The sequence below is a fragment of the Schistocerca serialis genome, chromosome 8, assembly GCF_023864345.2.
Source record: "Schistocerca serialis cubense isolate TAMUIC-IGC-003099 chromosome 8, iqSchSeri2.2, whole genome shotgun sequence".
In the NCBI taxonomy this organism is placed as follows: Eukaryota; Metazoa; Arthropoda; class Insecta; order Orthoptera; family Acrididae; genus Schistocerca; species Schistocerca serialis.
Genome location: NC_064645.1, coordinates 525294667 through 525309155, shown reverse-complemented (window position 1 = coordinate 525309155; position 14489 = coordinate 525294667).

The following is a 14489-nucleotide window of genomic DNA, read 5'->3' as shown; positions in this document are numbered from 1 at the left end:
CGTCACCCTGCGGTGGCAACAAGTATGGAGACGCCACAGCCCGTGGAAATTAAACACCGCTCACCTGGCGTGCCCAGATTGCCGCCAAGCCGTTGAGGATACGTGGCATTCGTGAGAAAATCGCCTACGTGCAAATCCCACGACGATCCGCTGGTGGTTGGACTGCGCCAAACCATCACTGAGGCGAACGTTGATAACCTACGGTCGCGACCACGCTCCTTGGCGTAGACATACACTAGACTTTTACTTCAGGGTACTGCGCGACTGCGATGCCATGGCACCGTCTTCGGAACGGCAAACGGCGGTCCACCGTGCTAAGGCTCAGATCATCGCTCATATGCAACGCCACCTAGAGGGCGTGGTCATCCGCTCGAGGACGCAGGATCGGATACCGAGCGAACGACCGTCAATGTTCCACGTCCTTCGTGAACGTAAACGACGCCAACGAGTGCTGACACGCTTCATCGACACGGAGGACGGTCGTCACCTCACCACGCAAAAAGACATAAACACAGCGTTCTGCAATCATTATTCCCAACTCTATTCCGCTCAGACCCCTGATCCGACAGCACCGGACGACGTCTGTCTCATGATATACGGCTCCGTCACCCCGGTAATGGAAGCGGCCTTGATGGAAGAAATTACAGAAGAATACAGCTGATATGAGTGTCTTTAAGACTTCTGATATATCGAAGCATTTTCCACACAGGAACTGTTGCTGAATGATGGAAAGTGCGATTAATGGTTTCGATCCACCGACATTTTCTATCGCCTTTGAGACGATAGCAATGACACTTGTGTTTTCTCCACAAATGTTTTTACCATCATCAATTTTGACACACCTTAAGTTTTTCCGTTGAAGACTGTTTTTCTCAACAACATTTTCTACGCCATAAAAATTTCTTCTCTCGTGGCAATGCCGTGAACACTATGAACTTCAGGAAACTGTTCATAAACTTCATAATTTTTGTTCATACATTCAATAAGAATTAACACCTGTGCACTATCCGATACACACTTTGACTCATTCAGAACCAACGACAGCCACTCATAGTGTTGAGGTTTCTCAGAAAACTGGGTTAATGTATTTAGATTCGAGCTGCAGCCTTTGCAGAAAAACTGATGTTTTTCAATAAATTAGCTTTTTCTGGAGACAGTTCTTCAGCTTCTGCAGTCATACAAACGATTATTAATTTGCCGTCAGTAAACGATTTTCCATGTTTTGTTACTGAGTGAGCCACGGGGAAACTGGGAGAGTTGCTCCTTGCTGTTCAGTTTTTACTTTCTTAAAACAACATTTTCTGAGATTTCAAACCACGTTTCAAGCACGCATAATTTCTAGCCGTTGGTATCTGGTAAATTTGGAATAGTTTTGAGAAATTTTATTCTCATAATGTATTCCTTGAGAAATTATGTTGTGTTATTTCAAATTATGCACACTTACTTATTACTTCACTCAGTTACGAAATAAAGATGTCCCCACTGCTCTTGGAAATTTCAGTACTCACTATCTATCTTCCGTGTCTTTTACGTGTTTACACGAATCTGTACAAAAGAGACTTGAGTGCAAATCAAATTGATGTCAATTAATAGTATTAAGAGCAAAGTCTCTGAGTAAAGAATTGCACTGGATTTATCTGCAAGGGGATTTTAATAAAATTAAAAATTCGCTGTTAAATATACCGCACTTTCACTAAGGCACTGTAGTCACAAAACACACTGACCTTCTGTACACTCCGGAAAACTTCATTATTATACATTTAATACTGTCATAAGTAGTCACAACAGTACGTAAAGACCTGCACGCACATTGGTTATCGGAGAGGCAGTGAAATGAGCAGGACACTTGCCCGTAAGAACCAACAGAAACTGCGGAGTGATAATCACTCCCGCTGCCTATGCCATAGATATCTCAATCACTGCCCAGACCTGAAAAAAAAATTTGCTAGTAATTCAACACTACAATAGTTAGGTGTAATGAACCAAAGTCTGTCGAAGTTTTTTTGAGACAGGGATGGTCGCAGAGAACGAAGAGGTAGCCACTATTGCCGACGTGTGGTGAGTTATGTTGTGGTGGGAAGATATCCTGCAGTGCTGGTGGAATATGCATATCGTGCTACGTTCTGAACTGCTGCTGCGATTTTAATGACGTACGCAAGTAACAAGCTTTCGCGAAAGTGTGTTACAGCTAGCCTCACGAGTGGTTTTTATTTGTAACAATGTAATGAAGTAAAGGCCACATCTCAAGAATAAACAATAAACCGATCATTGTATAATGAGAGCTGCAGTGTTACTCGGTGTCAGCCGGTAAGGTTGGAAGTAGTGGCAAGTGTCACTAAAACTTCTGCACCACATTGAGGATTCCCGAGCAGTACTAGGGTATCAGGCCTCCAGGAAGGCAGATTATAGCTTTGGACCTTGGGATTTAGTGGAAGAGCCGGTGTGGCCATCAGCCTACAATTCTAGGAGACGCCTTTACTATTTGGAAAGCGATTAATGTGTGCGGTTACTGCTGGATCAAGAGCAGGAGAATCTACCTCCAACTCTGCCTTATTTTCCCCTGACTCAGGCTGTGACTGAACCTGAAAGGTTGCCGAAGCCACAAATCTATTAAGAAGGTCCATATGCTAGAGCTTTTGGTGAAACTTTTCCTCTGTTACAGCAGCAACAGATTCTGTAGTAACACCAGCACACACAAATAAACCACTAAAACACTACAAAACCTTTATCTTGTGTGTCGTCACCCATCTACAGTCTGAATAATCGAGAGCCAAATGATAAACACGTGTACATGTAAAAATTGTGCCTGCTACAGCCTTAGTGCAAGGCAATTCATGCCCTGCAAGACTGCAAAAGGAACAACGACAAGTTCAAGGATTCACATGAATTCGCAAACATAACCTTATCATACTCTATCCAGTACCCCACAAATTGAGTTAACTGAGAAAAAATACTTAATTAAACATAAACAAAGTATGGCTCAACGCACCCCATTGGAATGAGCCAATACTAGTGAATTGGAGATATTCCACACTAATGTAATTTACTAAATTACAGAGTCTTACTGCCCGACTCTAAAAAACAGTGTTTGGGCTCAAGAGTTACCCAACAATCACTTCCCTTGGCAAACTGTACGGTTTGTATGCTGGAAAAACACTTCTCCAGACCACCTGCGTCGTGAAGCGTAACGTCTACTTTATGACACCAACTGTAACACCTGGGAGTGTTCCTGACCTCTGCGCCTCATGATGGGTGAGATGGTGAGAGAGAGGGCAGATTACCGTTGGTGACGTCTGTTGACCTGTGTCATGAGTGGCAGCTACCGTGATGGCGAGCTGCCCACCAGAAGTGAAGAACTAGGGTGTGCCGTAAGGTGTATCATAGTCTTGCTGTCTATGCAAACCTGCTCTTACTTGTGGTCTCCATGTCACACCCTTGGGGGCAGTACCGATAACAGATGCCAATTGCTGATCAGCAATACCCTTGTCAACTACCCCTGGGATCACCCGGGGTGATGACCGACTGAGTTCATGTCTCTAGGATGCCTCGAGGCCGCACTTCACCCATCCAGGCTGTAAACAGCTGGCACTGCACTGGCTGCACACCAGCTCCCCACATCAGTGAAGTTCCCGAAGTCCCGCGGCTACTACTCCTGGCTGGAGCTCGATGAGTCAGTCATTGGGCTGGCAGTCAACCGATCTTCATCAAGGAGGGTGGATTGTGGTTTCTCTGAAATTGAAAAGGACATCATTCTCTTTGGTTCAAGTTGCAGACAGAATGGCAGTACTATTCAATGCTTTGAGCAACCAAGTTCGATTATTTATACGCTTACAACTATGATTTTGTTGTAGACCGATCGGAGGGTAACGAGTAGGTTTTCTTTATATTACTTGTTCAGTTAGCATTTTCTAGCTCGCTCTCTACTGAGCACGGGTCGCTATACCGAGTTAAATTTGCGAAGTGTGAGTTTCTTGGTAGCACGTACGTTCCCGAGTTATAAAATATTACTTCACTCTTGATCAGACTGTTCCTTGCCCTCGGCCGTTGACAGTTGTCGTAAACGCCCCTCTGCCTGGACTGTTTTATCATAGTGGCAACAATACCGTCGAGTGGCTTACTTAGTTATCACATAGGACAGGCACGCCTCTACTGCCTGCAGACCGTAGGAATAAAATTCTAACAATTCACAAATCCCGCGCCGAAACTTTACAGGACGCAACAGTACAAAGCGGCTCTGAGCACTATGGGACTTAACATCTATGGTCATCAGTCCCCTAGAACTTAGAACTACTCAAACCAAACCAACGTAAGGTCAGCACACAACACCCAGTCATCACGAGGCAGAGAAAATCCCTGACCTCGCCGGGAATCGAACCCGGGAACCCGGGCTTGGGAAGCACAGTACAAATTGTACTACACATTGCGAAAAAGTGGTGCAGAAAAAAGAATATAAGTGTCAGGCCCAATAAAACTAATTTAGCTCCATTAAGAGGAAGCAAATTCATCACATACATGGTTTACTGGAAATTCAAGCTTCTTGATGAAACTCTGCTAGCAGAGGGATGCGAAACTGTCATGGGTCATTCACGTAAAATATAAACATTTATAGGCAAAAAACACTCTTATGAGCACTAAAAGGGCAAGATGTAAAAACTAGGTTATAAATCCCTAGGAACATGTTCTGGATATTCACTACTGTAATAAGACCTATCACAACTGATGGGGCTACAGTATGGCGAAATGAAGTAGAAGGTTGTTGTTAGGATGGTTGGTAAGGTGCACATATTGCACTGGTTAGCTATAACTGGAGGAATTAGCAGCACACCCGTTGCTGGTATGGAGACCATGTTGGACATGCCACCATTGCATCTTTTGGTTACAATGGAGACAGCGGCATTGACATACAGTTAAAAAATTAGAAATAACTTGATTCCTTTAGGATCACGAGAATTTCACACCAGTACAGTGAATGTGGTAAATATAGGAACTGTCTGTGAAATGCCGACTGACCATACAATAATTTTTTGCTACTTCATACACTTTTCGACATAACAACTGAAGTAAGGGAGCAGTGGAAGAATGAACCACAACACCTTTCAGGAGACATAGTCTGGTATGCTGGAGGGTCGAAAACAGGTAAACCTACTGGGGCCCGAATATACGGGGCACAGCGTTGAATAGAGAGAGCAGTCTGTCGAGGGAAGTTGGCCACAGGCGAAATTATCCGATCGGGGTGTGCACGGAGAAGCATTTGCATAGGTGTTACGAAGATCGTAGCACCTATTTTTGTAAGGTGGTCACGTCGTTTTCATTTTTGTATGTGCACGTTAGAGAGACAGCAATTGACGTTAAACAATCTTTAGTTTTGTCGTGGCAAAGTATGTGCCTCTGCGCACTCTGATACGTTATTTTAAGTAGGGTAGGCGAGGGACGTATTTCGTAGTGCTGTGTTGACTTGTGATTGTACTTTTTAGATGAAGAAAGATGTTTTGTAAAGAACAACAAGGATGACTATCATATATCATCTATATATTGAAAGCTGAAAGGAATATAAATTTTGAACAACCATTTTTTCTTAAGTGGACGACTCTGAGATACGACTGCAGCATTGAGCACCTAATTTGTGGAAATGATTATTGCCAGATAGTTAACGTCGTTCACTTACCTAGAGCTGAGAGAAAGACTACACCACTTCCCTGATCATGAATTAACATTTCAACTGATTAAGCTGTTTCATTTTTATAGAAATTCTCTGCAAATTTTGTTCCCCTTTGTGTCGATATTACATTGCACCATGAGGTACGCATCAGATTGAATAGGGGCATGTAACTGTTTTGCTTCAGTTGCACATTTAATATAAATAGAGGTTGTATCCAGACCCGTTACATTTTAGTTCAAATTACGTTATACTTTGTTAAAGGTAAGCATACGAGCTCAAGGTGGATAACAGTTTGTAAGGGCATTGTTTTGGTAATAAGTAATTTTTTTTAAGAATGGAAGGTAAAGTTGGGCTAAATTTCACGCAGAACCAGAAATACAATGGGAATGTCATTCATGTATTCAGATTGCTAACCAGCTGTGAAATATCTATCAGCCACTGGAACGAGATCAAAGATAATTGCAGAGTGCAATGAAGCCTTTCGGAGGCAAGGAGAATTGCAAGAGGGTAAAATTACTGGGGGTCCCTTGTCACTCAGGAACTGATGGCAGTGAACAAGCTAATAGAATGACCAGGAAAGGCGCGATGTGTCGATTTATTGGACCGGAAACTGTCATAACCTAAGGCGATGGTACAATCAAAACTAAATAGTTGAATCAGAAATCAGCACGTAGAATATTGATTTGGGACCCAAAATCAAAAATATGGCATACCAATGTTGCCGAACCATATTTCAAGAGAAGTTTTATAATGAGGAACTTGAACAGGAAACAGATCAAACTCGTTGTAGAACTCATGACAGGCCGGCGAACTTCATAAAACATCAAAACACGATGGATACGGAAGGAAAGGCCCACTAAGTGAGGACCAAGTGGTGAGGAGGATGAAACTACACCACATATAATCATCGAGTGCGAAGCTTTAGCGGGCAAAAGTCACAGAATATTCGACTCGACAGAGCCTGAGGAAATCGCGTGTAATAAGGACCTAGTGAAGAGTCTTCTACCACTTCTTAATGGTACCTGTTTGCTTTACTAGAACCACAGGGGGCGAAACAGCACAATGGATTCAGTTTCCGTGGGTTCAGCAGTGGGCTAAGACCATTACTGTTTTTATCTACCCGAATTAAACATATCAAATTGAAGGGTCTCTACGTGAGCCTCTTCGTCATTTTGCTTAACATTTAACTTAATGTACGCACCTCTGCCACCTGAAATCTGGGAGCAAACTGTAAACTAAATGAAACAGACTGAGCAGCTGAGTGCATCGATAGTGGCTACAAGGTATATTATCTTTATTCCACTTCACATTTTACCAACTTTTTGTAACTGTCCGAGCACGACAACGCATATTCAATACAACCACGTGCTATATGTCGGTATATGCATCCTTTCCCCATACAACCTGATGAGTGAAAAGCGTGAATGAGAGTGTACAAGACGAATTTCAATATGTTGCTCTGTGAGAGTAAAAGTAATCTGCAAGTGTGGCTGAATAGCCAGTCCCATAAAGCACGTATCAGGTAGCAAAGAGGTTGTCCGCAGCTCGTGGTCTAGTGGCAGTTCAATTTCAGCCGCGCTAGCGAGTGGACGTTGTTTACTGCTGCGCTGCAATTCCGTGTTTACATCGTTGTACTTGAGCTTCGCTGAGTGTAGTCCGTCCGTTAATCTCCGCGTTCCTTCATATTCCTTGGGATCTGATTGTTCATTCTGGCCGTACTGAAGCGAAGTGGAATTTTGGGTGTTTAACTGAAACTTTGTCGCTGGATTAACCATAGATACAAACGTCATGAAGAATACTCAGGTATTTGCTTTTGACAAGGTGTCCCGTCCTGTTCAACCGACATACCTGGAAATAGATGACTGGATTACACAGGTAATTGCCGGCCGGGATGGCCGAGCGGTCTTAGGCGCTTCAGTCTGGATCCGCGCGAGCGCTATGGTCGCAGGTTCCAATCCTCCCTCGGGTCTTGTATGTGTGTGATGTCCTAAGGTTAGCTAGGTTTAAGTAGTTCTAAGTTCTAGGGGACTGATGACCTCAGATGGTAAGTCCCATAGTGTTCAGAACCACTTAAACCATTTTTGAAAACAGGTAATTGTTTTCAACTCTGAAACCACTCATACCTGGCAACTGTATCAGAAAAATACTGTGTTTACGTCAAGTTATTCAGTGCTGTAACTCTCGATAAAGTGTGAAGAAAGTGGGGCAATGAAGTAGAAATGGTTATAATAGTAAGATATCCATCTATAGAGCTGACATTGATTACAAAACCGTTCGTTTCGTGAATCTTCCCATTGAAATTGAAAATGATAAGATTAACGAAGTTCTTTGGAACTACGGCGACTTCAAATCATTTTCAAATGAAAGACAGTCGCACCGCTTTAAACTGCAATGTTTCACCGTGGTCCTCTGTTTAGAGATGGACGTCAAGACAAATATTCTGTCTCACGTAACGGTTTGTGGGTATGAGGCGCAAATTGTTTGTACATGAAGCTACGTGTCATATATGTAACGAAACCGGCCAATTCAGACAGGAATGTACGCTCTGAACAGCTGTTGTTAAAAGTAATTTGAGACAGTGTTAGAAACTTATCTTTAATGGTCTGTTACCAAAGAATAGCTCGGATCAACTGGTTGAGAATGGTATAGCAGTGGGCCAAGCTGATGTCCACCATCACGATAACAGTCAATTTCCCCCGTCAACAACAAAGGGAAACCCCTTTCACCACTACTCGTGAAACTGAAGTGCAACCGAAAAAACGACCTCTGGAGGCAACAGAGGACGAGCTGTCCTGTCCAACGCCCTCACTCCGTCAGCAAAAACAGTGCGATGAGGAGGCAGAGGAACACGAAGGCAAAATGCGAATGGAGACTGAGGAACAGAAAGATAATACGCTTACGGTACCAGAAAAGGAAGAAGATGTAGTCATTATTAATTTGCAAGAAACAACAGGTCCAGTAGCCGATTGCGAACGTCAGCAGCTATCTGTTAGTAAACAAATGTAGGGAGAGGTTGCAAAACTGCCGTCTTTACTGTTTCCCTCGATCAGCAAGTAAGTGATATTAATAAATAACAAGGAAGTGGTGGCCAAAATTAAATCACGGTCAACACCGCAGGACAGGCGCCAGCGACAGAAACTGAGAAAGCATCTGCTGCTGCTCCAGATGAGTCGCTAAGTGAAATAATCACTCAACCAAATGTGAATGTAGCTCGTAACCAAGGGAAGCGAAAATCCGAAAAGTGTGACCCAAGCCCAAAGAATGTTCGATCCGAAACAGTCCTACACGAATCACTGGAGGAAAAATTAGAAAGTTTAGAAGGATATCAGTCTGCTAGCGGTACAACAGGAAACCTCAGAAGTAGGGTAGAAACGGGACAGTAACTTATAAACTGACTGAAGTGTTGTCGATGTTCAGCATTCCGAGAAAACTGTTAATAGATTAACTGAACTCTGAACCACAGAAAACTAAATTAGTTCATCAAAACAACTACAAAGTGACAGCGCAATGACGCAATCTTATTCAGTCAACACTATAAACTTAAATAAAATTACGTCTGGTTGGAAACTATCAACACTTCAGGAATTTGTGTACGAATTCGCGACTGATATTGCCCAATTACGAGAAGTTCTAATGTCGGATTTATTAATTCCCGGTTATGTCAGTTACATAAATGTCTCACGAAACAAGTTTTGAAATAGCTGTTTTGGTGAGGGAGGGGATTCCAGGAAGTGAGGTGGAACGACTGGAATCCGGAAGGGGTAAAGGACTAGGTATCTTTGATGTGACTATTATCAATTTGGATGCCCCTTCAGGAAGTTCTCACCGAGCTGACAGGGCACGTTACTTAAAAGATGGACTGTTTTACTTGTTAAGGAAAAATCCAAGACAGTAATTACTTGGAGGTGATTTTAATTGCGTCTTAAGTCGAAACGATCAGTTACCTAATTTTAATTTCTCAAGTGAACTAAATCAACTAGTTATTGGTTTAGAATTAAAGGACATATGGGAAATCAAATACCCATCCATTGTTGAGTTCCCTTATGTCATGGCAACATTTCGTAGCAGGATTGATAGATTACATATTTCTAACAATCTTGAAACTTCCGTGACAAAAGCAGACCCCATTCCTTCAGACCATTCACGTGTCTTAGCTTGCATAAATATAACAACAGAGCCAGTTCGCCGATTCAAGACCAGTGTGATTTTAACATTTCCTTATTAGTAAAGTATGATTTAGAAGACCTGATTAAAGAAGCATGGGCAATGTGACTGCGTGCCCGTAGTCGATATGCCGCTGCTATCGACTGGTGGGTTAAGATGGCGAAGCCCAAGTTGAGGAAGGTTCTTATTCAATACAGTGCCCAGAGCGCAACAGAAATGAAATGCACTACAGAATATTACTATTCCATTATGAGAGATCTATATGATCAGGTCTCTGCAGGTTCCTCACTTCGCATAGCAGACATCAAAAAAGTCAAAGCCAAGTTACTTAATATCAAGAGAAATCAAACGGAAGGGTTTAAAAATAAAATGGAAGGGTAATTCGGTGTCAGAGAACGAAACTACTTCGCTATACTATTTAGTGAAGCATACGCAAAACGGAAGAAGGACTTTTATTGATGAAATTCGAACAAAAAACGATACAATTCTCAGAACCTAGCAGGATATCATGGACGAAATTTATCGCTATTATTGCGAGCTATGTTCTGCAAATCAAAGTAGTGATGCATCTTAGTCCCATAGCTTACAGAAGATGACAACGATAATTCTCTCGAGGTAGACAGTGAAGAGAACGTGTATGAGACTCTGTGTGCCTCCACCAATAAAATACCTAGGACCGGATGATCTTCCAGCAAAGATTTACATCCGTTATTGGCCAATAGTGGGTGCAAAAATCACGGACATTGTAAATGGGGTTGTTTAGGGAATAACGATTCCGGCTGAGCTTAAGGAGTGTAAAATCATTCTTGAGCGAAAACACAACGGAAACAAAGATTTAAACAATTTTCGTCCAATTTCACTACTAAATTCTGTTTATAAATTAATAACTGGAATAGTAAATAAGAGAATTTCATGCCTTACAGATAAAATTATTAGTAAACGTCAGAACTGAACGCCAGACTGAATCATTTTTTTAAATCTAGCCGAATACAGGGATATCTTTACTATAACTTCTGTAACAAACATGCAGTGTGTTTTATTTCTTTTAGGTTTTTATAAAGCGTTCGGTGTAGTAAATAATGAATATCTTCTACAGGCGTTGAAGAAACTAGGATTCAACGATAGGGTCATACAGTTGATGAAGAACATAGCAACTGGAATAAATGTAAAAGTAGCTGTAAATTGCCAACAATCCAGGCCGATACAAATAAAACGAGGTGGTCTTCAAGACAGTCCTCTGTCCATGCCGCTTTTCACCATTTCACTGGAACGTTTCCTCCAAGATGTCCATGCTAGATTAAAACGCTTACCTTTGTCAGGAAATAAAACAGCTATGAAATCCTATGCTGACCATATAGGGGTCATTATAAGGGATAACGAAGAGATAACGACGCTAGCAACAGTGACTGATACATACTGTTGAGTATCTGGAGCAAATGCAAACGAAAGAAAAAGTAAGATGTTAAATCTCAGAGGTTTTGGTAGTATCAACGTGGAGTGGGCAAAATTAGTCCGACAACATAAAACACTTGGGATCACCCTGACAGCATGCCCCATGAAAATGACGGATTTAAATTGAAAAGTTGCAGCAGATAAAGTGCAAGGAGCCATTATAGAGAATTTAATTCCATGTATGATCCAAGTTCAAAGAACAATGCATATCAAGTCATGCATCCTTGATAAAGCTTATTATATTGCCCAGCTATTTCCAATACCGAGAGTGATAGCGAGGAGAATAATGTAAAAAATTACAAACTTTTTGTGGAAAGGTGAAGTGTTCAGAGTATCTGCTAAAGTAGCCACTTTAGAGCCTAAAAATGGTGGACTAGGATTAACTGATATAATGGATAAAACCTCTACACTTTTATGAAAAGGCAAGTTAATGTAATGAGAGATTCACGAGAAAGCATAACCAGCCACCTTTTCGAAATCATTAAACCTCGAAGCCTGCCTTCCCCGATTGACTCTGTGAAACAAATTTAGGTCAACAATTCCATCTAGTTGACACAATAATTCGCAGATATTTTGCGGTGAACACGTAGTGCGTAGTGGGGCGATCACAATGCTGTAAAAATAATTCAAAAGCCAAGATCGCTTAAATACTGTTTACTGGATGACCGGTTTCAACACACTGAAGGTGCCATTATCGGATCTGTGAAGATAAAACATGACAGGTTTGAGGAAGGGCTTACATGAGTTACACTATATACATTACTATTAGTACAGTACTACACACTTGAATGTAGCTTAACGTTTCTAAACCATCTGGAGCAATGGCATTATCCACATTAGCGCCTTACAAAACTCCATATGGCGCGAATATGGATAATACAATTGCTTCAGATGTTTTTCTCTGTAATTGACGTACTTTATAGTATGTGTTATATATATAGTATGCATAGAGTGTATAGTACATACTGTTAGTGTATGCGAAATTGTTCTTTGCATGGGTATTTGATTATCAGTAATAGTAAAGTTTTATTGTAGTAGTAATCAGTGGTTATACCCTAGGAATGTGTGTGCACTGCCTGGACAGAGCTATCTAGAGGCCGGTTGTGAATTACTAGAATCGCAGCAGGTAAACCGGCGCGGAATAAAGCATTGTGATGCCGACCGTTGTTATTCGAGCAGCGGTCATGTACGAAATAGTTTTATCTTGTGACTTCGGTTCTACATAACTGATCGAAAAGAATGACAATGAGAGCAGTTTTTTATTTTCTTGTGACAATGATTTTACATCAGCTGGTCTCCCTCAGGTTTCGTTATAACCAAATGGTTTATAAACGTAAAGCTACATTCAGGTGTGTGGTACTTTACTAATACTAATGTATATAGTGTAACTGATGTAAGCCATCCCTCAAACCTATCATGTTATATCTTCACAGATCCGGTGATGGCACCTCCAGTGTGTTGAAACCGGTTATCCAGTAAACAGTATTTAAGCGATCTTGGCTTTTGAATTACTTTTAAATATGTAGATACACTTGCAGCCGTTACATGAGTAGTTGGAAGTGGATCCAAGAGCAAATAGCTCTGATTACAAGGACATCCCCTGAGAGTATATCGCTCTCATTGATACACGGGCCTGAAGCACGCTTTTTCCCAGAGGCAAAAAAGAACACTGTGTACTGGTTGCTGGGAAATATTGTTAATTACGTCATTCAATAACTAAGATCCGACAGCACCATAAAGTTCAAGGTACACTGCTGCGTGAATACCACAAAATTAGAAGGTATTCGAATCACAAGAAAAAGTTCGGTAATATGTTAAATAATGTATTTGATAGAACGGGCATTGGTTAACATAAAAAATAAGACTGTGTTGATAGTGGTGTATAGTAGTTACCTTAAGGATATTGTTTAAAATTTTATTGTAAACTTTTGGTTGGTATTTTTTCTACTACAGACAGTAATTTTTGAAATTTTATAAGATAATGTACATAACTTACGTGGCAGTTAGATTGTGTGTCTAATAGTGTCAAAACACAGAACATAAAGCTGCATTGATGGTTTATAGTATTAATGTGAAAATTGACAGTTTTTAGGGAAATGTCCTTATCGATTGGTTAAAACTGTAATATTGTATCTAATTTAATGCAATATTCAATGGCTGGCAAATTGCCCTGTTCATTTTTACACTGTGATGTGTAAGTCAGTTTTCCAGTGAAAGACCTATTATATAGGTCTGATCGCTTCAGATAATTACCGTTCCATTCATGTCCAGAAAGTGTAGTTGGAGGGCTAGTCAATTTTATACCATCTCTTCTCCGCCATTTTCAGGTATTTAAGAGATTGTATAATACGATTATGAAATTGTTTTTATGTGCGACGAGCATATATGTTCCATACCCTGTGTAATTTTTAGTGATTTCCATATAATCGTGTGAAATGCTCATAGCTAGTCTGACTGAGCAGAGAAGTTTAAAGATCAGTTTCTTCCCTTGACCTGTCTCTCACGGAGACGATTTCCTTTTGTACATTAATATAATAAAATTATCCCAAGAACTTGCTGTTATCCTTCATACAGTGCTATTTATGCTTCTGTAAAGATTGGAGTACATGTAATTCAAAGTGCAGTTTTTTTATTTATTCACGTTTGAAGGAGTCTGAATCTCTTTAAAAAACTTTTCTGGGTATTCAAATTAATACATTCTGGTAATTTAGTCAGTAACACAAACTACAGTTGTATTTCTTTAACATCAGCATAACTGCAATGATCAAACTATTTTTGTTTAAATCATTTCCTGTATAAATGTGTGCATGATTAGTGCATGTAATTAGAATGTATTTGGAATGTGTAACATTGTTCCTTAAATAAATGTTTAAAAGAATACGTAGCTAGCGGTGCTGCCTCTGGATCTCGGGGTCCTGGGTTCGATTCCCGGTCTGGTTGGGGATTTTCTCTTCCGGGGACAGGATGTTTGTTTTGTCCCTATTATTTCATCATCGTTTTTGTACGTGTCTGAAATTGGACTTTATAAAGATTGGGACGCTGTACGGGCGCTGATGACCGCGGAGTTGAGCGTCCATAAACGCGAGACGGGCGCAACGACTAAGTGTGACTGTGCCTATTCGCAGTTAACACTTTATCTTATTTTTTTAGATTTGAGTTCCAGTCAAAATTAACCGTCTTGCTTTCATCGTTCATTGCTCGTTGAGCGGTGTAT